This window comes from Carettochelys insculpta, chromosome 1, assembly GCF_033958435.1.
Source record: "Carettochelys insculpta isolate YL-2023 chromosome 1, ASM3395843v1, whole genome shotgun sequence".
NCBI lineage: Eukaryota > Metazoa > Chordata > Testudines > Carettochelyidae > Carettochelys > Carettochelys insculpta.
Window position 1 is genome coordinate 102946506 of NC_134137.1, and position 27072 is coordinate 102973577.

At 43.6% G+C, this 27072-nt stretch overlaps 1 protein-coding gene across 1 annotated transcript in view; it reads left to right on the plus strand.

Annotated features, from left to right (window-relative positions):
- GPC5 (glypican 5) overlaps positions 1-27072 on the plus strand; it is a 1026336-nt gene that overhangs the window by 869218 nt on the left and 130046 nt on the right. The gene's annotated exons all lie outside the window — the stretch shown is intronic.

Here is a 27072-nt window from a genome sequence, read left to right on the forward strand (position 1 = left end):
TCAGCATGATTAGTAGGGCTCTACGCCGATGGAGAACTGAGTGATAAGAGAAATGAATTAAACCTGAATTAAACCTGAATTAAAGTCTTGAGTGTGGAGCTGCTGTCATGCTCCTCCCTCACTGCCATTCTTTGGCTTCTATTCCAGACTGTGATTTGGCGTAGCGGTGAGACCCCCACATTAGAGGTGCGTAAGTGAGGTCTGTGTTACACCTTGGGTCTTCACTATCTCTTCTGTTTGTATTTAGAGCAAGGAGACTCTTTTCATGGTGTTTCAGCTGTGGAAAGGAAGCCCTTGAAAGCCACTTCACCAATGGAACTGAATGTCATAAGTGGAGTGGCAAGCTATTTCATAATCTTGGGTCAATTCAGTTCATAAGCTGTTTTCCAGCAAAATGTTGAGCCTCTGTAACTCTGGGAAAAATAAAATGGAAACAGGGGGCTCTCAGCAGCTCTTGGGAGCTGCTCAGTAGTTCACATGGGTCCCTGTTTGATCAGTATCATTCCAAAAGGCAGGGACAGACAGTAGCTCAAAGAACATGCCTACAAATGGATAAGGGATTGCTGGCTTCCACAACCCACAAGGATATTTTTTTAGGTTGAGGCCAAAATGGATGTTGCTGACATGTCATTGGAAAACATACATGTCAAAAGAAACTCTGGTTTCACAATATGAAATCACATAAAAACTTAGAATAAGTAAAAAAAAAAAAACCTGTGCTAGGACAGAAACTCTCTCTCTCTTTCTCTCTCTCGGGAAACTTATCAAAGCAGTATGTTTGGAAATATACACAAATATCAATGAGATACATGGTTACCCCCACTCCCCTTGACAATGGCCACATGTGATTAATTCTCTTTCATCTTACTGTAGCTATTGTTTTTGTGCCTGCTGACACATGTCTTTAATTTTCTCCACTCCTTAGTCACAGAGCTTATGAACACATTGTGTGAAATGTCCTTCCAATCCTTTTGGAAATGCTGAATAATATTAAATTTTGCAGCATATTACAGTACAGTTGTCATTTTGGGGGCATCCTAATGACGTGCATGTCCTGATTAAGTCAAAAATTCTAACATGAAATTCAATATAAGGCAGCATAAAAGAATAAGAGTAAAAATAATAATTCCTGTGGTTTTTATTTATTGTTTTTATTTTTCCTGGTTGAAAAATAAATAAGAGAAATTGGAAGTTAGAGCTTTACATATATTTACCAATGGCTACAAAGTATTTAGCACATGTGCACTAGCCAAATGCATATCCAGTAAGTCTGATTTTGTTATTTATATCAGCACTGAGTAGCATTTATTACCCTTCCCTTAAAGTGGTGAAACTGGTTACTGTAGAAATATTCTAGTTCAATGGGTTTCCTGATTAATGTGCAGTTTTTCTCACTGATAGTTTCTGCACCATGATTTGCCCATCTGTAAAACGGAAATAATGATATTGCATTTCTAATTAGTTTTGAGAGCTCCAGATGAAAATCATTATATAAGTGTAAGGTATTATTTTTATTAAATTCCAAAACACCTTTATCATTTTAAACAATTTAATCATGTTAATTTTAGGTGTTTATGATTTCTCATCGATTCTCTGCATTTTCACATGTAGAACCCTAGTCCATGCTTAGATAGATTTGTCAATCTTTACCAGAAGCAGTGCTACAAAATAAGTAGCTGCCTAAAGAGGGTGTGACTTGCTACTCCCAAGTGTAGGAGTAGGAAGGGGAGAGCACTAGTGCTTTGTTTCCTCTCAAAGCATTTAGTACATCTTGGAGAGGAGATTGGAGAGAGTAGCCCCATACCAAAGACAGCTGGCATTGGGGTGAGGAAGAGCTTTTTGCTGCCCCCCCAGAAATACCCAGACCAGGTGTGATGGACAACTAGCAAGAATGATGTGCCCACCTGCAAGAGAATCATCTGGGGTAGGCAGGTGCATTTGCAGCATTGCAGGAGTAATATAACAATAATAGAGACATACATCTTGTAGAATGGCAAGGGACCTTGAAAGGTCATTGAATCCAATCTACTGCCCTCTTGGCAGGACCAAGGACCACCTTTCTTTTCTTTTTTTTTTTTTTTCCCAATCCGTTTGCCCCAGATCCCTAAAGGGTTCCCTCGAGGAATGAGCTCTCAACTATGGATTTAGCAGGCCAATGCTCATAACACTGAGCTATCCCTTGGCCCCAAACAAAAGGTAAGATTCTAAGGAATCTAAGGTAGCCTGGGGGATAGGGGCAAATGTTAGCAGACGGTTCAATGCTCACTGTAACTGGACCACTCAGTGGTAGATTAACATAAGGGCAAAAGGGGCAGTTGTCCCAGAGCCCCCAGAGGTGAGGGTCTCCAAGGCTCCATAACTCCATTTTGTTTAAACAATACATTTTAATGGAACAAAAGAAATGTGTCATGTCATTTTTATTTTACAAATTAATTTAAGTGTAATGTTGTTATGCATCATGAGTAATAATAAGCCTGAATAAAATTTAAAGCATAAATAATGATGTTACGTTAATATATTAATATATTTGGGGGGTAGGAGTGATTGTGACATTTTTCTCCCAGGGTCCCACCTGTTCTTAATCCACCCCTGGGCCCCCTGAACTTCTTTGACATTCATCTGCCTCCTACCTCTCCCTGCCACCTGTACAACTACTGCTGGGGTACTTATCATCATCCAGGGTGACCTAGATTCTTTATGGGAGTACATTTTCCCTGCATCCAGCTACCTTCTGAGGTAATTTGTTGGGGGGGTAGTTGGGTAGCAGGGAGAATTTTTTATCTCTACTATCGCTTTTATCTTTCTCCGCATTTATCACTTTCTTCGCATTAAGGTAGCCAGAAATTCCAGACCCTAAACTTTTGCATCTCCCAAAACCTGCAAAGACTCTGAGTCCTTTGCTCTGCTTCCTTCCACATTTCTGTTCACCTGCATAGTACAGCTTCTGCTAAATTCCTATAGGAACCTTATTGTCAGGATCTCTTTATACCACAGGTGTACTACAGCTAAGCTCAGGGGAGAGATGTCCTACTATGGCATAATGGGAACATCACAGATGAAAATTTGATTGAGTTTCCTATGTGAGGGGGAGGGAAGGTGAGCATAGTAATTCTCATTCCAGCATTGCCCTCTCATAGAAATGGATAAATGCTTTTAACGTATCCCTGGGAAAGTGAAGATATTCTTCACCCTCAGCTAATTTTCTTGAAGAAGGGAGCAGGTATTTCTAGAGTCTTTTTTGTGAGTCTTCTTTGTGTGACATGGATGGGCCTGCCAACCGTTCTTCCACTGATGTTCTCAAAGATAAGCAACAGCTGCAGCACAAGGTGCAATTGGCCCTACCCCAGCTGAGGATTATACTATTTATATTACTAAAATTAGCACTTACATAGTATACCTTCTCCATACAATCTCAAACAGATTTACTATGGGAATATCATCTTACAGAGGCACAAAGCTGTTAAGCAATTTGGGAGATATTGCAGGTGAGACTAGTGACAGAGCAGGGGTCAAAAACGAGGAGTATTTCCACCTTATTGCTGCACAAATTTTCCTGAACAGAAGAGGACTTCTACCTGTGTGCATATTTTGCCTTGTATGCACACTTACATTTTTAAAAACTAACATTTACCGCAAGGTTCATCTTTTTCACTTTGAGTCTCACTTTACAAAAATTGAAGCTCATTTTTTCAAAAAGGGTACAATAGTCTCCCTAAGCTTATCCTATTAGCCTCTGAAAACTTGAAAGAGAAGGACCATATAACTGAAAAATAAACCAGATACAGTCATACCCCAAGATACGCCCATTCGGGTTACGAGAATTCAACTTTACAAGGAGTTTCATTTCATACCTCTACTTCAGCTTATGAGGCATTTCTTTGCATTTATGAGGACTGATTTGGATTTCATGTGCCTTAGCAGGACATGGTCACCCTGCAGCGGGAGAAAGGCTGCTGCTCCAGGCAACGGCTGCCCGCAGCTGCTGCCCGCCCGGCGCACCTGTCTGCAGTGCCCAGCGGTGGTTTCCCAGAGCCCCCAGCCAGCCACAGTGGGCACCCATCTCCAGAGCCAGGAGAGCGGAGCTGCCACCCTGGACACCTCGGCCCATCCCCGCCTTTACCTTGACGCTGTTGTGGCTGGTCTGGGTCTCTGCCTCAGTGCTGCAGCAGCGGTGCACCCTAGACCGGCTAGTGGCCGTGGGCTCCCTGCACTCCTGGTGGCACGGGACAGGGCCTGGTGGAGGCTGGCAGCTCTGGTAGGAGAGCACCAAGGGATGGAGTCGGTGTGTTGGTCTTGACGAAGAGGCCGTGCAGGGGGGTGGTGGCACGGTGCGGGAAGGTAGACTCGTCCAAGTCCCAGAAATAGATCACGCTGCTCTGCAAGACGTGGATGCTGGGTGTGCAGCCCATCCTGGCCCTGCCACTGCCACTCACCCCTCCCAGGTGGCTAGGGGACTGCTGCCACTCCCTTGCACAGCTGTGCCTCGGGCTCTGCTCACCGCCTGTGGCGTTCAATCCCATTTAGCGCCTGGCTTACCTGCTGCTGCCGCCTCGGCCGCCGCCGGCGGGGCATCTCCACTGCGGAGCCCTGTACGAGTGAGGCTTCGCCCCTTGCCAGCCAGGGGTCCCCTGTGCCTGCCTGGCTCCCCACGCAGCCAGCACCTTGGCACTGCCCCCTCCCCGCTTAACCTAAGCTGCACTCAGGCTGGGCTGCCTTCCCATGCCCTGCTCTGCACTGCCCACCCATTTGCACCAGCCCCTCTTCTACAGCCATGGGCAGCTACCTGGTGTGCGCCTCCCTCCCAGGCACTCTTCAATTTCCATTCCCCTCGCAGCCCTGTCTCTGCACCTGGGACAGCCCCCCAAAAGCCTGTAAACAGCCATATTATAGAGTAATTAATGAAGGGAAAATGCCTTGTTAGATTGTGTTATGATAACTAATGTTAACTATTGAAGTAATTGTGTTCATTTTAATGGGATTTAGTGTTGCTTTAGCATAAATGGGTGTAAATTTTGGGGCTCAGGAATGCGTAAAATTACATTGAAATTAATGGTAATTATGTTTTCGACTTACAAGAATTCACCCTAAGAGGGGTTTTTCAGGAACGAATTACCCTCGAAAGGCAGGGGAAGACTGTACCATGTTTCTTTTAAAAAATCTGAAATTGCCCATTCGAGTAACTGTTGATATTCTATGATCTTTTGTTTCATAATCTTGTGTTACAAAGCTATTCATGGAAGAGTTGAGAAACAGCCAGTAAATAACAACTCTATTATTTTTAAATATAACACTTAAAATGCTAGCTATTCAATTAGACATTAAAAACATGGTGAGATCTCCAGAACTAAATGTGGAAAGCACCTGTTCTAGTAATGTTTTGGGTGTTGGTCATATTAATATCTTATATTAGTTCATGAATTCTATACAGTGTACACAGTCATTAATAAACCCCAGCTATTGATGTTTTTTAAAAAAAGCTCTGCCTTGAGATGAAAGAAGACAAAATAGAGAATATTATGGAAAAAGTGACTTAACCAAAGGTAAACAAGTTAAATATAAATGAAAGCGTAACAGTTTTTAAATAGACTAACTGTTTCCAGTCCCTCTTTGTAAACTACTCAATATTTTTTTCATAGAAAAGTGAACTACATTTACAAAGTTACTTTGTAAAACAAAGCTGCAGCTGTTTATATCATTCTACATTGGCATGAAATTATTCCTTTTGTTTTCACTTATGGTGTAACCAGGGTTTAACCTCAATTAATAATCAGAAGTCTGTCAGCAGCAGAAAAATAAAATCCATGTGCCTACTCTGCAGAAAAGAAATTAAGATACAATGCCTCATTGAGCATTTTAAAAACAACAGCTGTGATACCAAAGAATGTAGGGGAAAGAAGCAAAGCCACAGAGTTTCTGCCCTCTTCTATGTCCGGGAAATCCACTGAAATGTCATGTAGACAGGTATAAGAGGACACAGATTTTGGCTCTGTAGGTCTAAGGTCAGCAAATTAGATGTGAGCAAACACCTATGTGAGGATGAATACTCCCTCAATTTTTGTTAGTGAATTTGCCTGGATTGCATTCACACCCTCTTTGGATCCACATTTCAGTCTTCAGTGCTTCTCTGAATCTGACTCCCAGGAGAGTCATTCAGTAGTTGAACCAACAATAACATCAGCAAAATCCCATGGTTCCTTGCTGTACCACGGAATAAACGAGTAATTTGCTCTCTATCCCTTGGAAATTGTACTTGGTCCAATTCTATGAGAGGGCAATACTGGAATGAGAATTAACTATGCTCACCTTCCCTCCACCTCACATAGGAAACTCAATCAAATTTCCATCTCTGATATTCCCGTTATGCCATGGTACATCATCACCACTCTCCCCTGAGCTTGGCTGTAGTACACGTGTGGTACAACAAGATCCTGACAATATGGCTCCTATAGGAATTTAGCAGAAGCTATTCTATGCAGGGGACCCGAAATGTGGCAGGCAGCAGAGCAAAGGACTCAGAGTCCTTGCAGGTGTTCAGAGATGCAGAAGTTTAGGGTCTGGAATTTCTGGCTACCTTAATGTAGAGAAAACTGTTCTCCTCCCCACCTCGATGTGGGCTCAAAACCTAATGAGATCAGTGGGAGTCTTTTCATAGATTTCATTGTCTTTTCAGAACATGCTAGAGGACATGCAAAAACATCTTTTGGGTTAAAACTTAGAGTTTCCACTTTTCTGCACAGCAGAAACTTGTACAGCACAGAACAGGCCATGAATCAATACTCCCTCTTTATGAATATCTGTCTTTGAAATTATTTCCTTTTTGCCTTCATTTTGTTTTAGGATTTTTTTCTACTTTAGTTGAAACACTAATAAATATTTTTGTAGAGTTCAGGAGATTTACGCCTATGCTGCTGGGAAAAAGGGGCTTGAGCTACTCTCCTATGAGCTCCAATCTTTTTCCTTTGAACCCTGATTACTGCCATTTCTGAACTGCTTACTATCACTGAAATAACCTGACCTGTGAACTGAAACAAATCTGCCTATGTGTATATATATAATAATATAGTGTGTGTGTGTGTATATATATATATATATATATATCATATACCATGTGTATGCATTACAAGTGCAGTTTAGAGACAAAGTTAGACATGACAAGGACCCAACTGTCTGTTTGTCCAAAAGTTTAGTATTTTACAAAACCATAAAAGTAAATGGCACTATTTCATTCTAGCACACATTTTATATTACAGGTTGAAAGTTTCTAATTCAGTACTCTTTCATCCAGCAACATCTGTAACCTGGCATGATTTTAGTTAGCTGGATGACCTCTTAACATGGATGTAGCCAAGTTTTCAATGGTCCCATACAGTTGTTTACAGCCACTAGTCCTGGTTCGCAGTATTCTGTGTTGTTATTTGGCTCTAATTTACCCCTAAATATCTTCTAAGAGCCCAGTAAGCAGTAGAGGTGTTGGCAATGTTGCTAGACAATACTGACCTCTTGTGGTTCAGCAAATTCTCGTGTTCTGCAGTGGTCAGGTCCCAAGGGTGCTGGATTAGAGTGATTAAAACTGGAGGCCTTCTGCTGGTACGATTGCAAGAGGTGGATATGAAATTCAGCCGAGTTTGTAGCTCAGGCTGAATGTATTCGTACAAATAATTACAAATTTTGAGCAAGGTTTCTCATAACAGCGACGGTTTCACATTGTGTACCTTTATGGTTTTTTCCCCAATAGTAGTTCACTCAAGTTGGCCAAGAATAATTTGGAGGACAGAGTTGGCTGTCCATCAATCACTGACTTAACATGTCTATTGTCTATTTTGAAAAAACATAACTGAGCTGAGATTTTTTTCAGAGCTATTGAGATTTGTTGTAAGATTAAATCCTCTTCCTTTGATACAACTCCTAGCCTATTCCCATTCCCTGATCTAGAAGCATTGGCTGTATATTTCCTTACTTAGAATGTTAGCAATATTCACCACTCTATTACATTTATGTCAGTGTAAATGCATTGATCTCAGTAGCATTACATTGAGGTGAACCTGAATTAACAGAAGAGTGTGTTAGGCTAACCGTTATGATTAGTTCTTAAGTGACACAACACATAGTTGAAATCAAATTATGTTTTGTCAATATGAAAGTGATGTTTAGCCTCTGTGCTCTCCCCATTATAGGTCTAGATACCAATATTTAAATATGTTTATTCTAAAATCATTGGCAACTTCAAAAATAAATTGAAAATATTTCCAAGTTGTGGCTTCTTTCCAATAATTGTAATGCATATTACAATTGCTGAAGAAAACATAAAGATAGCAAAAGTGCAAAATGACTTGGGAGATGAGGTACAATGGAGTGAGAAGAGGGCAGGGCAATGGCAGGAAGGATGGGGCCTGGGAGATGGGAATGGACAGGCTGTCCCCTGCCCCACCAGAATTCCTGGGCCATATTGTACAACTGCTCAGGTGGAGGAAGGTCTGCAGGCCATGTGTTTAAGATATCTGATATAAAGGCTATCATATTTGGCAAACCGTAGTATTGTCATTGATACCTTACATGACATACCTCATCAATGTCCTTTCAATTGTATGATACTGTTCAGCAGTCTCATAAAGAGTCATATTACATAAAATGTAACATCAGCAAATCTATGATTGGCTTTGGGATTTTTCACTCTGTTTTGTTTCTTTTTTTATGAGGGGATCTAGCGAATTGTCAGAAACAGAAACAAGAAATAAATAAGGTTTAACCCATGGAAAATATGGGTGTGCAGTTTCTTTGCTGCTTATTTCAGTGGGTGCATCATTGAGTCTCATATTGTACAGCATAGAGCCGCATCCAAAAGGGAAATCTACATGGACACCTCTGTCTGTTGCTTCACTGCAATAATTGCTCTTCTATGGCACTTTCCAGAGGCAGATTTCAAAGTTTTTAAAATGAGTTTTATCATCAGCATTGTGTCAGTGTGTAGGAAAGTTGTGCTACATTTGTGTACTGTTCTGGATCTAGGGTAGTCCAAAGATCGACAAGGGAATGGCATGAAGTGTTCACTCTAATCTTTTCCATCCATGTAGTAATTTTTTTCTATTCATCTGCAGAATAAAATTTTATGAGCACTCAGACGTGTGAAGGCACCACCACTACAAACAAACAAACAAACAAACAAAATCCAGCTGTGGGTACTCTGCTTATCAGTTGGACAGCATCAGAATTGCTCCTGAGGGGCTGCACAAGCTCACAGTTTATGGGGAAAACAGATGGCGTGACTCTTTGCCTATCCCTGCTGTAAGCCCCACTCTAAGCCACCAAAAAATAAACCTGTGTCAAATGCTTTCAAACCTCTTCCTTGCCATACTATAGTACAAGCCCTTTAGGAAGGAAGATTGAGGTAGCTGCAGTGGAGAAAACCTGGGTGCTTTGGTTTCAATACAGCCATGCAGCCTGGGAGACAGAAGGCATGACCTCAATGCTATAGGGACTCTGGTCTGATAGCTCTGGCTTATTTCTAAGCTATAGGTAATGAAGATCTTGGTATGGACAATGAAAATATTTAGAGACATGGGAAGAGTTCTGAGGCAGGAAATATTGACCATATTAGAAGTGTTTAATTTAGAGAAGAGGAGAAGAAGAATGGGTATGATACTGATTTGCATAATATAGAGCAAGTTTCATTTTACTCAATCTCATTGTACAGCAGTCCGTGCTGGGAGCAGGGCTATTCAACATATTCATAAATGATGTGGAAATGGGGGTGGGGAGCAAACAGTGGGGTGGCAAAATTTACAGATGATACAAAATTAGTTACTTGCAAAGCAGACTGTGAGGAGTTCCAAAGAGATCACAGTAAATTGTCAGACTGGGCCACAAGAAGGCAGATGAAAGTCAGGACTGATAAAGTAATGGCTGCTGGAAATGGCTGTTAGAAAACTTATGGGAGTAAGGGAGTGATGAAATGTCATCTTCACTGTATAAATAAAGAACAAGAGAACTCTCTCCTTGGCCATCTTTAAAGATAGACCTAATTAAGCTTGACTGAGCTCGAGTCCTGACTTTGCAGAAGATTGACCCAGTCAGGATCAATCTTCCAGAGTTCTATTTCACACACCTGACAGAGATGCACTAAATTGAGCTACCTGGGGTTGGCAGTTGACCCCGTACTCCTCAATATAGTGAGCAGTAAAGGAGGTTTATGGGAGAGTCTCTCCTGTCGACGTCCCTCTGTGAAGACAGCCAGGTAAGTCGATTGCAGATAAGTCAATTCTTGTTATTCGATTGCTGTAGCTAGAATTGCATATCTATTACCGACTTACCTGCCTAGTGTAGACCAGCCCAGAGGGTCATTGTTTCTATTCAGTGTTTACCAGGACTGGATCACTAATAAGTTTGTCTACAGTCCACGTTTTAGACCCAGTATAAGGACAAGGGTGAAAGGAAAGGTGCTGCAGGGGCTGCATTGGCAGTGCAATTCCCTCCTACCCAGTAAAATCACTAAAAGCTGAAAGCACTAAAAACCTCGGTTAAGCAGTGGAACCACAAAGCATAGAGTCACAGAAGTGGCAGTGAGCAGCCAGCAGCTGCAGCACACAGGTGGCACCAACAGCAGGAAGGGACCAATGGAAGCAGAGAAGAACAGCAGCTACCAGCCCATTGCAGAGGTGCACACTGACCACAAAGGCATTGCTTGATGGCCTTCCTGCCATTCCGGGGTAGGTGGGGAACCCCTGCAACTACGCATCGGTCTCCACATCTTTGCTTACTAAGGACAGTCACTGTGAGGAGGGTGCAGTGGAGGAAGAGGAGAATGAGGTATTAAAGGGATATTCATTCATCAGATTTTGTCACTGCAAGGAGGAAACCTGAAGCAAAAGATACCACCCGGTGCTCTCTAGGGTCAGGTTTTGAATGCGGTTGTGGTGTTTTTCAAACTAACGTGTGGTTAGACTTTTAATAACAATTCTCTGTTAAATGCTGATTCAGGGCTTGGGAGAGGGGAAGTATTTGCCTCTCAGAGATTTGCAGGAATGCTATTAAATTTTCCTCAGTTATTGGGTGGAGCCAATTCTGTTTTGTACTGATATATTGAGCCAGGCCCTTACTATTGCTGACTCTGCCTATCAGAAGTGTTACATCATCATACTACTACAAGTAACCAATTTAACGGCAGAGCCTTTAATGTAACACTATTTCGCAGATAAATATATAACCTGAGGCAGCAGGCACCACAGGCTGTCAGGTGGAGCTCTTATCAGGATTCTAAAAAGGATGAGGCATTTTAATGAATAATAACATTCACAATTATGTTTGAAGAGATTGCAAATGAGCAAGGAATACAAATCCTCATTCTTCAGCGTATAAATCAATCACTTATTGTGTGTGGCAAGTCAAGAATTTGCTCAATGAGCAGGTTACTCCACAGGGGAGCTTTTTGTAGTTTCTTTCATGTTCCTGTGAATCTTCTCATATTGGCCAGCATTGGGCATTGATTACTTGCCTAGATGTGCAATTGGAATGATCATTATAATAGTTCTTAGACACCTGCATCTGCAATTACTGGAAGAAGTGTAGTCTTCAAAATAATGAGACTGGTTCTACTATCACAACATTTTTGCCCTCACTTAACTGAAGTAAGTCTTGATTTCTCCCAGCACAAATAGAAAATCAGGATCAACTGCTTCTAATGCTATAAAGGAACTGAACTATTAAAAAGCCCTGAAATTAAAACCTGGATGGACCTTTCAGCCATGGGAATGGAGTCTCTTGGTATATATTTGTAACCCTTCTGCCGGGTGGCTTCAGCAGCAACCAAGGCTGAGTTCTAGATCTAGGGGTTCTTTTCCACTGACACAACACAGAACTAGTTTAAGCACTTACCCAGTAACCTGAGAAAATTGTTCACCACCCCTGGGGATCTCTGGAGGGCAGTATTTCCCTGGTTTGTGAGCACACAATCTCAGTGTCAAAAAGGCACATTCAACACAAGGAGGGAAGTAACCTGGCATTAATTTGGGAAAACACCACAAACAGGGTACATAAACATAAGCCACCAGTAAAAGACACGTTTCAAGTAGGTTGGGCAGTGTCCTTTTCCCCTCAGGTTCTCAAGACCATCAGCTCAAAGGTCCCTTTTCACGTGCCCTGTCCTTCTGTGTACCACACTCACGTTAGCTGTTCTTTGTCAGTACATTCCCAGAGTGCAGAGGTGCATTTGCAGAGTTTACATCCCACCTTGGGTGAAAGGTGAAGAGGAACCTTACTGATGCCACTCCTTGGGCACTCATTCAGTGCTTCTCTTTGACAGTTATCTGCTGGCTGCTTGCTGGCCACTCCTGCCACCTGCCTGCTTGCGCCTCTCACTACTGGGGGAAGGAGGATATTCAGGTTAAACCAGTCTAAGGAAAACACATGGAGAGGGTCTGCACTGCCCAGCTGGAACACCTGTCCCACCCCTATTACTTTCACAGGTCTCTGTCACTGGAGACCTTCTTGGTGAGGTCCTTTCAGCTGAAGGGATGGGTTAAGCATAGTCCTACTTCCCTGTATTCATATAATAATGAAACAACATTGGAACAGCATTTCATCATCCCTGCATTCTGTACTAAACTGATTTGTAACCCAACTGCAGCCAGACTCCTAGCTAACAGTCAGGGGAGAATTCATTCAACTCTTTAACTTAGTCTATGTCTACACCTGCCATTGATCAACAAAGCTTTTGTTATCCAAGGGTTCTTAACTCCTCTTTCCTAATGATTAAAGTTTTGCCACAGCAAGTGCAAGCGTTAGCATTGCTTTGTTAGCAAGAACACTCTCCTGCAGATAAAGCAGAAGCCACTCATGGGAGCTAGAAGTATTTTGTCAGCAAAAATGCCAATAAACTGCAATCACATGCATCAACAGGCTCATATTGACACAGCCTTGTCACTAAAAGTTACCTAGTATAGAGATACCCTTTCTCATTATTTCCTGTTCAAAAATATTTCAGAAAGCTTGCCAAATCCAAAAATCTTATCTGGGATATCAGAACAGTTGTCGAAGGGTGAATCAGTTTGTGCAATGAACCTCTGATAAGGATACTGAGGTAATCACAACATGCCAAACACATTTTTATATTGACATAAAGGATGCATCAACACTTGCATTCCTCTTTCAAAAGAGTCATGCAAATGAGGTAAATTGAAAATGCAAATGAGGTATAAATCTGCATATCTGGCACCTCAGTTGCATATTCTAATTTTGAAAGAGCTTCTTTCGAAAGAAGAAAGCCAGTGTAGACGCTGCTCTTTTGCAAGTAAACCAATCTTCAAAAGAATCTTTCTTCCCTTTATTTAATGGGAAGAAGGATTCTTTTGAAGATGGGGTTCACTTTCAAAAGAGCAGTGTCTACACTGGCTTTCTTCTTTTGAAAGAAGCTCTTTCAAAAAATAGAATATGCAAATGATGTGCAAATATGCAAATTTATACCTCATTTGCATTTGCATTTCCCCTTATTTGCATGCCTATTTCAAAAGAGGCATGCAAGTCGAGACACACTCAAATAGTCAGAGCAGGATAAAGGATCAGACTGAAGAGAGCTAAAGAAATAAAGAAAACAGCTGATATAAGGAAATTATTTCATTACTTAAACTTGTTGGTTTTAATAGTACCTGCATGAAAATCAAAGTTTTCCTCTAGTGGTTGAGAACAGACCTGCAGCTCTAACACACGTGTATGACACTTATGGGCTACGTCTACACAAGCCAAAAACTTCAAAATGGCCATGCAAATGGCCATTTCAAAGTTTACTAATGAAGCGCTGAAATACATATTCAGCACCTCATTAGCATCCGGGTGGCCGTGGCACTTCGAAATTGACACGGCTCATCGCTGCGCGGCTCGTCTAGACGGGGCTCCTTTTTTAAAGGACCCCAGCTACTTCAAAGTCCCCTTATTCCTATGAGGAGATGGGAATAAGGGGACTTCCAAGTAGCCAGGGTCCTTTTGAAAAGGAGCCCCGTCTGGACGAGCCGCGTGGCGGCAAGCCACATCAATTTCAAAGCACCGTGGCCGCCCGCATGCTAATGAGGCGCTGAATAGGTATTTCAGCGCTTCATTAGTAAACTTTGAAATGGCCATTTGCATGGTCATTTCGAAGTTTTTGGCTAGTGTAGACATGGCCATGGTGTCTAATGTTAACACTAAAAGGTATAAATGATTTTTGATGTTAAATCCCTATTTATCTGAAAGGTCTATTGGAAATGAATTACTGGTGTAATTAAGTGGGTGTAGGATTGAGTGCATAAAGGCCAAATTAATTTCCAATGGGAAGAATCATTTACCTAAGATGCTATAACTTCTCACTCATCTTTACTTTGCATTTTTCAAACTACAGTTGTGGTAAGAGTCAACTATCCTCTTGTCATCTCCCGTGTCTACAGTATTGTACATTATGTTCACAAAAGGTAATTTGTAAGAACCAGATTAAAAGATAAGAGTATGAGAAAAGCAAAATTTTGCTGACGGGAATCTCTTGTCCTAACCTAGTTTGTTTTATGATTCTGATTATAGTAATCCATCAAGCTAGTCAAGTCCAGTATCCTGTAAGTTTAATCTGTTTTAGTGTTTGTCAATTCCAACTTGGGCTTTGGGCCAGTCACCAGATGAGGCTTCTGACTGTGGGACACATAAGTTACGCTTCCAGTCTCTTTTCCATTTCTACCACACCTTGCTCTTTCCTGGGAACAATACGCCTTTCCATATGCCAGGGACAACATTTGAGGACAGTGCCAACAATTTTGCCTTTTAATAAGGTGCAGGAAGTGGAAATAAAATCTTTTTTCCTGAACTAGTTTCCTTTTGGGCAGTTTTCCATGTACAATGCAAATTTTTTATCAGCCATTTAAAGAATGAAGTAGCACTTCAAATATTAAGAAGTTATTCAGCCCATCAGTAGACCAGACCAGACCAGCATAGTGCTGAATTCTTGGTGGGAACTGCTTAGTTCTGGCAATGCCAGTTTACACTGGCTGGAGTTAAAAGTATTCAGCACCTCATAGGAAGTACTCTACTTTTCCCAGGAATGGATCTTAGGCTTTGTTCTTGCATTGCGTACTAATGTCCCATAGGGTTGCTTTTAATTGCTATCTTAAAAATGTTGATGGGGTCTTTACTGCACAAGAGACCTACATTGAAATACCTGCTCTGAAGCAAGTAGTGTTGGTACTTGAACCTGGCTCTCACATGAATGCTCTATATATAGGACTCCAAGATTGAAGTGGGTGCCGATACCAGAGCTAGTGTAACCACCACCATCATTTTGTGAAAGGGACCTAAGACTCCTTGGCTGTGTCTACACGTGCTGCTTCTTCTGGAAATGGAATGGTAATGAGCCATCCAGAAGATGCTAATGAGGCATGGACGTAAATTTCCTATGCCTCATTAGCATATGGACATGTATTTTGGCGTCCGGAAAAGCTTCTTCCAGACTCTAAATCACATGCCCAAATGCTAATAAGGTACAGGAAATTTACAACAGGGCCTCATTAGCATCTTCCAGATGGCTCATTACCATGCCACTTCCAGAAGAAGCAGCACGTGTACACACAGCCCTTGGGAATCTAGTCAGAAACAGCTTATTTGAGACTTTGTGTCAAATTTGTGAATAGTTTTAGCTGACCTAAAACTGTATTTTTGCAGTAAATAAACTCTTTGAAACATTTTCTGCCAGCTATAGAATCAAGCCCCCTCAATTTCCAAAGAAGTGCTGACCACCATGTAGGCTGCATTCAGATCAGGACATTAAAATAAATACTTTCAGAACGAAATCCCCATTGACAGTACATGAAAGCTATTGAAACCTGTTTCCAGCTGTCACTTTTTCTGTAATGGTAGGGTGGAAGGTCGTTGTTTGGAAAGCTAAGTAGCAAAGAGCTAGAAAGTGAATTAAAAAAAAGTTTTTAAGATTTTATTTGTCTCTGAACTTTTCCAAGGAAGTGTCTAGTATCTACATGGCCATAAAATACCTGTGGCTGGCCAATATCAGCTGACTTAGGCTTGTGGGGCTCAGGCTGAGGGGCTATAGAACTACAGCATAAACATTTGGACTCACTCTGAATGTGGAAGAAGGAAGGGTGCCCAGAGCCCAGGTTTCAGCCTATGCTCATATGAAGGCACTGCAATTTTATAGCCCTCAGCCTGAGCCCCACAAGCATGAGACAGATGACAAGAGCCAGCTGCTCATGTTCTACTGCAAGAAACACATATTCTAGCAGACTAAGGAATAACACACTTAACCAGTGAAACACCAGAAAGAAGCGTGACATTGGCAGGACACTCTCAAAGGCAAAACACACCAGAGGGCAGGATGTCATTATTGAACACTAGTCTGAGGATGAGCACACCTTTCATGTCACAAACTGACAAAACATTTTGTCCAATTTCAAGCAGCTCCCTACTGGAAAATAGGAAGAAAATGTAGAATTACACAGAAGAGGGAAGTGAGTAAAAATGACACTTTTAATGAGTTGTCATGAGAGAAGGACTTCTTGTAAGGGCAGATTTTTACATTATAGCTGTGTCTACAAGTGAGCGTCCTTTTGAAAGGGTGAAAATCAAAGTTCGGCAGTCGAAATAGCGGCTGTCGAAAGAGAGCACCCGCTGCCATTTTTCAGATCAGCACTTCAATCCGCTCTTTTGAAGTGCCATTGAGGTCTTTTGAAAGAGAGTGTCCACATGGCTCCAAGCCCTCTTTCAAAAGAAAGGAGGCAGGAAACTCTGCAGAGGGGGGTCCCATTGCCGACAAGCCCTTCCAGGGCCGCAGCCAGCTGCCTCCTTTAAAGGGCCCCTCACTCTGCCTTCCCCTCCGCACAAGCTGAGTTCTGCCCAGCCTTTCCCAGTCTGGCAGAGCTCACTCGTGCCCACCATGGAGGCCCAGCAACAGCTCCTGCAGGACGACACCCTCATCATGGACACCCTGCTGGCAGTGCTGTGCACCATCGCCGCAGCTGCACCCAAGCGCATTGGGTGACTGGGCAGTCCCCCTGGGGCAGTGGGGCTCCCCCCCGGGGCACTGCTGGGCACCCTCCCCAGGTGCCCGACACCTCTGGACCCACCCCATCAGCAGTGACTGGCGGGAGCGCATGGTGCTAGGGGAGTGGGCTGGGGAAAGGTGGCTGCGGAACTCCCACATGTCGAGGCAGATCTGTCACCGGCTCACCCCTGCACTCCCAGAACCATGACACATGCATGTGTCCAGCCCTCACCCTGGAGAAACGGGTTGCAATTGCCATATGGAAGCTGGCCACCCCAGACTCCTATCACTCTGTGGGACAGCAGTTTGAGTTGGGCAAGGCCACTGTCAGGGCTGTACTAAGGGAGGTAAGGTGGGGCCAGGTGAGTCGGGGGCTGGGGCAAGGGGAATCCTGTGTTGCAATGGGCCAGATGGGGCAGGAGCTGGATGGGAGGCGGAGGGGACTGCACGGGCCAGGGGCTGGACAGGAAAGGGGTAGTATGGGCCTGAGGTGGGAGGCGACGGACTCCACACCTGCACTAGAGCATGTGTCTCCCTTCCCCCTCTGCAGGTCATCAGGGCCATCAATGTGATGCTGCTCCATAGGGTTGTCTGGCTGGGGGATCCGGACAACACCGTCGCTGGCTTCCAGGACCTAGGCTTCCCAAATTGCATCAGCGCTTTGGATGGCACGCACATCCCCATCCATGCTCAGCCGCACAGCACTGGCCAGTACATCAACCAGAAGGGCTACCATTTGGTGGTGCTCCAGACCCTGGTGGACGTGAGGGGCCAGGTCACTGACCTCTACGTGGGCTGGGCCGGCCGCACCCACAATGCCCGGGTCTTCCAGGACTCCAGCCTCTGCCACCTCATGGGGGCCGGCATCTTCATCTCCCAGCCTGAGATCCCCATAGCAGAGGATTTCACCATGCCACTCTGCATGGTGGCAGATGTGGCGTACCCCCTGCAGCCGTGTCATGAGGCCCTACACGGGACACCTCTACCCCACCCGGGAAGCATTCAATGAGCATCTCAACCGCACCCGTAACATGGTGGAATGGGTCTTCAGGCTCCTAAAGGGGCAGTGGAGGTGCCTGCTCATGAAGCTGGAGGTCGGGGTCCTCGATGTGCCCCAGGTGGTGGGTGCCTGTTGCGTCCTCCACAACATCGTAGAGGTAAAGGGGGATGCCTATGTCCCCGGGGGCGCCTTCTGGCCAGCGCTGTCTATGAGCAGCCAGGTGCTGCCTCCATCTGCCAGGCCCACCAGGATGGCCACCGCATTCAGGAGGCCCTCAGGAAGGCCTTTACCTATGGCCAGCTCTGACCCTCATGCATGCCCACATCCCATGCATATCCATCACCCATCGTCCCCACTACCCCTACCCCCACCAGCACCGCACCCGCATATCCACCACCCACCATCCCCCGAGGAGCACAGCACGGAGTGGTGAATAATCAAGAAACATTTATAAAACTGGGTGTTGGTAACTATGTATAGAGGGGGAACCTAACTTAAGGGGGGAAACCTAACCTGAGGGGGGAAACCTAACTTGGAGGGAGCAGGGGGAACCTAACTTGGAGGGGGGTGGGGGGAACCTAACTTGGAGAGGGGCAAGGCACTCATTCTGGGGTAGGGGTGGTGGACACCGAGCCCCATTGGCCCCTGGAGCCCCTGCCCCCCCCCAAGTGCAGGGTACCCGGCAGGGAGGGGAGGGTGCAGGTAGTACCGGCAATATTGCCGGTGAGTAGGCCTGGTGAGGTTGGAGGGGGTGGGCTCAGTGGGAGCAGAGGGGGCAGGACCAACAGAGGGAGCCTCTGGGGGGGGTCAGGAGGCGGGCCACATTGGCTGTATGGTCCCGGACGGCATGGCCAATGCCCTCCAGGGTGTTCAGAAGCCTATCCCAGGCTGCCCTCTGCCACTTCATGTCAGCCGGGGCAAGTTGGAGGTGTTCCTCGGTCACCTTGGCCTGGCACTGCTGGCTGGGTCCTCGTCGGGGGCCCTCCTGCCACAGCCCCAACAGCACGCTGCCTGGGGTGGCATCCGGACACCTCTGAGGGCTGTGGGCAGACTCTCGAGGACAAGGGACGGCATGGGGCTCTCCCAGCCCACGGATGGTGTGACTGTGTGGAGAGGAGGAGAGCATGTCAGTAGCGTGCCCCTGACGGACGGGACCCAGCTGTGGCTTACCCGCCTGAGTGCACTCCATGGGCCTCCCAACCTCCCAAGGGACACTGACCCCCAGGGAGCACTGACCCGCCCCCTACAGACTGGGCCTCCCAGCCTGGGTGTGCAAGCCAGGGTCTCTCCTGCAGGTAGCCCTTCCCAGTCTGCGGTGTGCAGGCTCCAGGCGCCATCCGGCACCAACTGGCTGCCACCCCTGTTCAGTTTACAGCATTGTCCACTGAGGGCAGGTGCTGGGCGTCACTGGTGCACCACCACAAGGTGCTGTATCCCATGTGGAGGCTGGCCTGTGTGTGGCCCGGGACCACCGGTCCCGTGTGCAGGCACCTAACCGTTGCGTCGTCCCCACCCTTTGGAGTAGGTGTGCACCCCTCCCTGTACATACTGGAGGGTCCCTCAGCAACGTCCAGGGATGTCCGGCCCTCGGTCGCCCGCCTGGAAGAGTGGGAGGGGATGACGATTGTGAGGTCCCCCTCCTCACTCGACCAGTCCGTGGTCCCCTCGCCCTCCTGGGTCCCTGGTCCGAGCTGCTCCTCCTCCTCCTCCAGCTGCAGCTCCTCCCCGGAGGTGTCCAGGAACGCTGGGGGTTATGAACTCTCCTGGGGCTCCAGGATGCCCCGTAGCTCCCTGTAGAAGGGGCATGTCGCTGGAGCTGCCCCCGAGCATCCAGCCTAGTCCCTGGCCTGGGCATATCCCTGGATCAGTTCTTTAAGCTTAGAGAGTACCTGCTCTGGGGTACGCTCTGGGTGGCCCCTGGTCTGGAGGCCCTCCACCAGGCAGCTGGAGGCTGCCACATTGCACCAAGGAGGTCCTGAAGCTCCTGCTCTGTCCAGGAGGAGGCTCCTTTTTCTTTCTCCCCCTGAGAGCCCTAGCGGGACTCGGAGCTGGGGCTATGGGACTCGCGGCAGGGGCTGGCTGCTGGCCAGGCTGGTGCTGGTGCTGGAGCATGGGGCAGGAGCATGTGCGCAGGCTGCTCCTAGCATGCTCTCAGCTTCATGCCACAGGTTGCCTGCGTGCGTGCAGCTTTAAGGCAGCCAAACACAGGGACCATTGAGTCCCACTGCTGCTGGCTGGAACGTCCCTGAGCTCCAGCTGACTGGCACCATGGTGGACCCATATTTCAAAAGAGCAGACTGTGGAGCATCTACATGTGCACTCTTTCAATTCAATATTTCAAAAGGGAGAGATCTTTCTGATACAGGATAGGGGTTTGGATTTCAAAGTCTGTGCCCCATTCTTTTGACTTTCTTTCGAAAGACGGGTTTACACGTGTGAACGCTCCTCCGGTTCTTTCAAAAAAGGACCACTTATTTTTAGGTTTCGTCCACGTGTTGACACAGCTTATATGTTTGATCTATTTGCCCATTATATTCCTTCTAGCAATATTCTCAGCTACCTTACTTTAGAAATCCAGATTCTGATCTATTAGACAAATAGAAAAGTGTAATCTGAGACACAGAACCTCAAGCTTTAAAAAGTAGACTAAAAATTATTTTTATTGCGTTGCATTTTCACAGTTTACCTTTTTCTGTTTGTATGTATTCTGCTTATAAGTCCAATTTCATATCCAAGGACTCTTGTAAATTTTCACTTGGGAGTATTGTAATATGATGTTATTGATTTATTTTCTGTTGTTGTCAATGAAAAATAAGGTGAGAGAGCAAAAACAATGTCCAGTGCTGCATTATCACATAGAGCACACAGAAAAAGTAATAAATAGCCTGGCATTTACTGTGAAAAACATTTATTCATTTAAAAAGAAAAAAAAAATTACAGTAGAAAATACATAAGCAGATATCAAAACAAAAAGCAGTCAAGTAGCACTTTAAAGACTAGCAAAATAGTTTATTAGGTGAGCTTTTGTGGGACAGACCCACTTCTTCAGACCATAGCCAGACCAGAACAGACTCAATATTTAAGACACAGAGAACCAAAAACAGTAAGCAAAGAGGACAAATCAAAAAAAGATAATCAAGGTGAGCAAATCAGAGAGTGGAGGGGTGGGGGGGAAGGTCAAGAATTAGATTGAGCCAAGTATGCAGACGAGCCCCTATAGTGACTCAGAAAGTTCCCATCACGATTTGAATAGCAACCTATTCTTAATCAGGATGCTACACTCCAGAAGGCCCTGGGTGACCTGCATGTTCTCTCCTACAGACAACCTCCCAACCTCATGAGGATCCTTACTAACAGCCACAGCCTATACCCCAGGAACACCAGTCCTGGACCCTTTCCCTGCAACAAAGCCCGCTGCCAGCTTTGTCCACATATCTTCTCTGGAAATACCATCACTGGACCTAACCAGGTTACTCACAGAATCACGGGCACTTTCTCATGCTCCTCTACTAACATCATATATGCCATCGTGCCCACAATGCCCAGATGCTTTGTATATTGGACAGACTTCTAACTCCCTTAGACAAAGGGTCAACGGGCACAAAACAGACATCAAAACACTCCAGATCCACAAACCAGTTAGTCAACATTTTAATGGAATAGGGCATTCTGTCAATGACCTCAAGGTATGTGTGTTACTGAAGAGAAATTATTGCACCGTTTTGGAAAGAGAAGTGGACGAGCTGACTTTCATATTCAAATTCGGCACATGAACACGTGGTTCAAATCGTGATGGGAACTTTCTGAGTCACTATAGGGGCTCGTTTGCATACTTGGCTCAATCTAATTCTTGACCTTCTCCCCCACCCCTCCACTCTCTGATTTGCTCACCTTGATTATCTTTTTCTGATTTGTCCTCCTTGCTTACTGTTTTTGGTTCTCTGTGTCTTAAATATTGAGTCTGTTCTGGTCTGGCTATGGTCTGAAGAAGTGGGTCTGTCCGACAAAAGCTCACCTAATAAACCATTTTGCTAGTCTTTAAAGTACTACTTGACTGCTTTTTGTTTTTGTTTTGATAGTGTATAGACTAGCACGGCTTACTCTCTGTTACTATTCAATGAGTAGATATGTGAGGTTTCTTTTCTTTCTTATTTTGTATTTCTTGGTAAAACCATTGTCCCAGACATGTTTTTTCATCTGTTTGGGTCTGACCCAAAACCGAGTGAAGTGAACAGAGAGACACCCAGTGAGCTTTGAATTAGGCCCTTTCTTCTGTAATTTTTGGTGTGTGTTAGATATTTGTATATCTCCCACTTCGATGGGCTATGTCTACACTAGAGAGTTTTGTAGATGAAGCTGAGGTTTTGTCAACAAAACTGGCAGAGCATCTACACACAAAATGCATTTTGTAGACAGAAAATGTCGGCAAGCCGTGTAGACTGTCTGGGGGCCCTTTCGTCAACAGAGCGGATCAAAAGATCAATCCACTTTTATGTGTGGATGAGATCTGTTGACAGAAGTTTTGTTAGAACACATCTTCCAACAATAACTTCTGTAAACAGATGCCTCTAGTGTAGATATAGCCATACCTTATGCAACGCACCCGTTACCTCTAAACAGTTTTTGCAAACCTCATTGCATGAGAAGTATAGGGATGCCTTGAAATAGGGCTTTATTTTGGCATTTGGCACCATTTAGACAGTGCCACATGCCAAAATAGTCTTTTTCAAAATCCACTCAAAAGAAGTAGTGCAAATTGCATAGCTTATTTCAAGGCTAGGTGCCATTTAGACAAAGTCTTTGAGACCCTCCGGTCTTTAACCTGTAATCCTCACGGCACCCCAGTGAGGTAAATCAGTGATATTGCTCCAATTTTACAGAAGGATATCTGAGGCACAGAGATACTAAAGGCCGCACAACTCCTAGGATATACACAATTGAAGCAACAACTCCCCTGTTCTTGTCACTGGTTTTTTTCGGCATATGCTGTATGGTTTAATTTCAGTTTCAATATTTGTGAGTGAGGCACTGTAGCCTGATCCTGCCACACTCTTATATGAGCTGTTAATCCAAACTTTTCAAGTATTATTTCTGTTTAGTTCAATTTAACACTCTTTCTAGTTTGTTGCATTAGTTATTATATGCAATACATTCACAATTAAATATATGAATGTTTATTATCACAATAAATCATAAAGCTGGGAATAAAAGAGATCCAAAGACATCCTATTTAATGCTTAAGAGCACCTTGCTTTTAAGTTTTCTGTTTCTTTAAAAAAGTAATTTAAGCACGTGAGACCAAAAGGTATTTCCAAACAAAAAAGAATATACAAAGGTCGAAGAAACTTGAGGTCTAACAGAATCTTCTACTTTACTTGACAAATATAGTGAAAGTCCCTGTGACAGGAAACTGCTGGGTGTGTATGTCTGTGTTTTATAGGGGGAGAAAACAGAGATACCCAAGCAATGGGATGCTGGCCTCAGTCCATCTTGAAGCAGGAGCTGTTTCTGGGACTGTCCAGTTAATTTGCTCAAGGTGTTTGCTAAAAATGGCTGCTGTCTTTCCTGTATATTGCTTCACTGAACATTTACCATATGTATTTGTCAGGAAGATTATTTTGAGCTTTCACAGTACAGCATGAATTCTTTCATAAAACTATTGCCCTAGGTCTCCAGAGCAGATGGTGCCATTTTATTCAAAGTTCTGTGTTTCTGGACTGTCAGCAGACTTCTTTTTCATTAAATAACAAGTATTACTTCAAAACAGATGTTGGGTGATGTGGGGGGGGGGGGAGAAGAAGCCATCCACCTTGAAGTGTTATAAATTTGCTAGCTAATGGTGAGTGTAAAATTTTGGGTTCCAACAAAATGGAGAAATAACTTATTCAAGGGTACTGTATGCACAACTGGAGCTCCATCTAAAGGTGCCAAAAACAGAGAGTACATTTGGCTGAGTTACTCTTCCTCCTTTTTCCCTTTCTAATCCAATACAAATAGAGTTAGTCTAAAATTGTTCATGATGCAAATGTCCATTTTGGATATTTTGCACAGTACAAAAGATACTGATTCCCATTTTGACAGCTTTCATAATGAAAGCTTGTATCCACTTGTGAATTCCAAATGTTTTTCTCCACGGTAAAAGCAACACAGTTCTCTTCAGATAAGAACAATAATGATTAAGGAGCTGGAGGAATGGCTTTTAATGAAAGCCTAAAATAACTAAATGTGCTTAGCTAGGACAGATGATAATTAACATGGATATGATAAATATGTGCAGGTTTCAGAAAACATTCACAAACCAAAAAAGAAGTAAGTATTGTTAAGTATAGTAAAAGTCTAATTAACCAGATGAAATTACCTAAATTAAATTTTATGCTTAATTTTAGGAATGATTTTCTAATGGTAAGATTGACTAGCACAATGAAGTTTCTCAAGGAAAATGGTGGAAGGCCTATCAAATTAGATTGCACACTGTTAGAACAAAAACCTGCACTAGATGAATGGAATGGACAAGATGATCTGTTGCAAGATTTGTTCAAAACTGAATGAATGAATAAATAAGTACATACCAATCATCTCCTGATAAACTTGTATTTCATCAAGAATTAAATGTTTTCTAGGAAAATAATTATTTTTAGTAAATATTCATATATTTAAAATATTCTTATCAAATTTTGGGGAAACCTTCAGTTTTTTATATTTGTTTATCTAATAAAAAGTAGACAAAACATTGTATTTTTTCCCCTGGGAGATTATGTAAATAATTTCTGGAAGTGAGAACTATTTTTCGATGTATCTTTTGATTTTATTTCAGTTACTTTTGAGTGGGAGTAAAGGAGGGGAAAAGTTAAAAAAGGAAAGAAAAATTGTAATGCAATAACCTTTAGTATATCAAATGCAGGATTAGTCTTCCACGAAGTGGAAATGCAATATTATGAGAATTTCCATCCTGTGTTACATTGGTGCAAAACTCAGAAAGCTCTACACAGCCCATATAAAATAAATATAAATACATTAGACCATGGAACTAACGATAGACTTTTCTTATTAAATGTACAGCACCTCTACAATAGAATACACCAAATGTATATTTACCGATACAAATTGCAAGGGACTAATAATAGCAATATCAGCTGATATTGTTATTATTAGTCCCTTGACATTTGTATTTATATGTATTTATATTTATTTTATATGGGCTGTGTAGAGCTTTCTGAGCTTTGTACCAATGTAATACAGGATGGAAATTCTCCAATCATTGGGAAGATAGAAGTCATTAAGGTGAATGATTTATTCTGATGGGACTGCCCATGTCTGAGCAAGCGTGAGATTAGGCCAGACTGATGTACCTGCAGAGCAGCAATTTAATCATAAAGCAGGGAAAAGACAAATCCTTTGCCACTGTAGACCATGTTGTGGGCATCTAAGCCCACCCATTCCTCTACACCAGTGACACCTGCCATCCCTCTCTCCATTGTCATGTATAACATTGGAATTGATGGAGAAGGGACAAGAGACTCTGATGCTGACCCAGAACAGGCACTGAAGTCTTCCTTAATGAATGATAGTGGGAGTGGCAGGCAATAAGCTAGTCTGTCTCTATAAAGAAGAGCTGGCAGCTCCCAGGTAAAACTCTGAGATGGCAAAGATCAGACTTCTGCCCTGTGCATGGAATTTGGCAGGTACTTTAGGAATGTTTGCATATGCCAAGCCACCTATCGGATCAGGCATTGGACCAGCATCTAAATAACAGATTTGCCCTGCCAGTCTGCTCTTCCTGGCTCACTGTAGCTCCAGGTACATAGGTCCCTGTGGAGCAATGCTGATATTTGATGCTCCCATGGCTGTGCAGTAGGTATTACTGAATGGTGTCTGCTGTGGCGTAATGTGCTTTTGGAAGTATTAACTCCCATATTGCTTTCCTAGAGGAAATATTCAGGGTCCTGAGGGGAACACATCACAGAATGCAGTTACTCTCATGCAGAAGCCCCTGAAAACTCAGAGACCCCAGGGATAGCGGGGAGGCAGTATAGACTTCCAAGGGCTTGAGGGAAGTGGAACTTTTCCATTTTGAAGTCTACCATAAGCTGCGTAGAACAGGGAAGCATGAAATCTGTTGTTAAAAACTTCCTTTGGTGCATAAACTCACTTGTATTTGGGTTACCTCAGCACCATCAGGACTTGACCAGATAAGTAAAATATAAGTGGATAGATTACAGAGTTAATTATAAAGACTTGCTTTAATAGTCTTAAGGCAAACCTCTGGGGGCATGTGCTTAACACAATGTACAGAGCTGCAGCTCTATAATACCCATCAGCAGAAATGAGGAGAAGCTAAACATCACGAATTCTGTTCAAAAGAGGCTCTTGAAGTCACCAGATTTATTTTGTTGAATGTAACAATGTTGTGTCATTTATAGGTTTGGCTCATTAGTCATCAGGGTTGCTACAGAGGATAGTGGAAATTTTTTGCAAGATGCAATTTTCACAGATTGTCCTCATTACCAAACACATTTTGGGAGAGTAGCTATATTTCATTAATGATGCATTATCTTGAGCCGCCATTAAATAATTCTCTGGGGCATGACAATGATAATGCCATATGCTGGGTTTCTCCTCCCCCGCACCACCTTTTTTAAAAAATCAGACAACATGTGAAGTCTCATTAATTTAATTAATGGATCGCAAGGCCATAGCACTATGAATTAACATATATTATCTGGTGAAGAGAACTATATTAATTCTGGGGAGGAAGAAGCACATTGGTGACCTCCAGTCGCTTGAACAGAATGAGCAGTGGTAATCAACAGACCAAACAAAATAATTTACTGTATCTACTACTTAAACAGACCACTGAACAATGGTCAGAAGTCTGAACTATATTTTAATAGAGATTTCAGGAGATGGGGAATTGCTCATGTACCTAATTGCATTTCAGCTGGCACAATCCTTTGGGGAAATATTTATGTATGCTTCAGTTTCCTCATCTGTAAAATGGGGATGATAATCCTTAACAGCTTCATGGGGAAATATGTTGTGTAAATGGAAATTAACTGTCTTTCCTTGTTAAGCA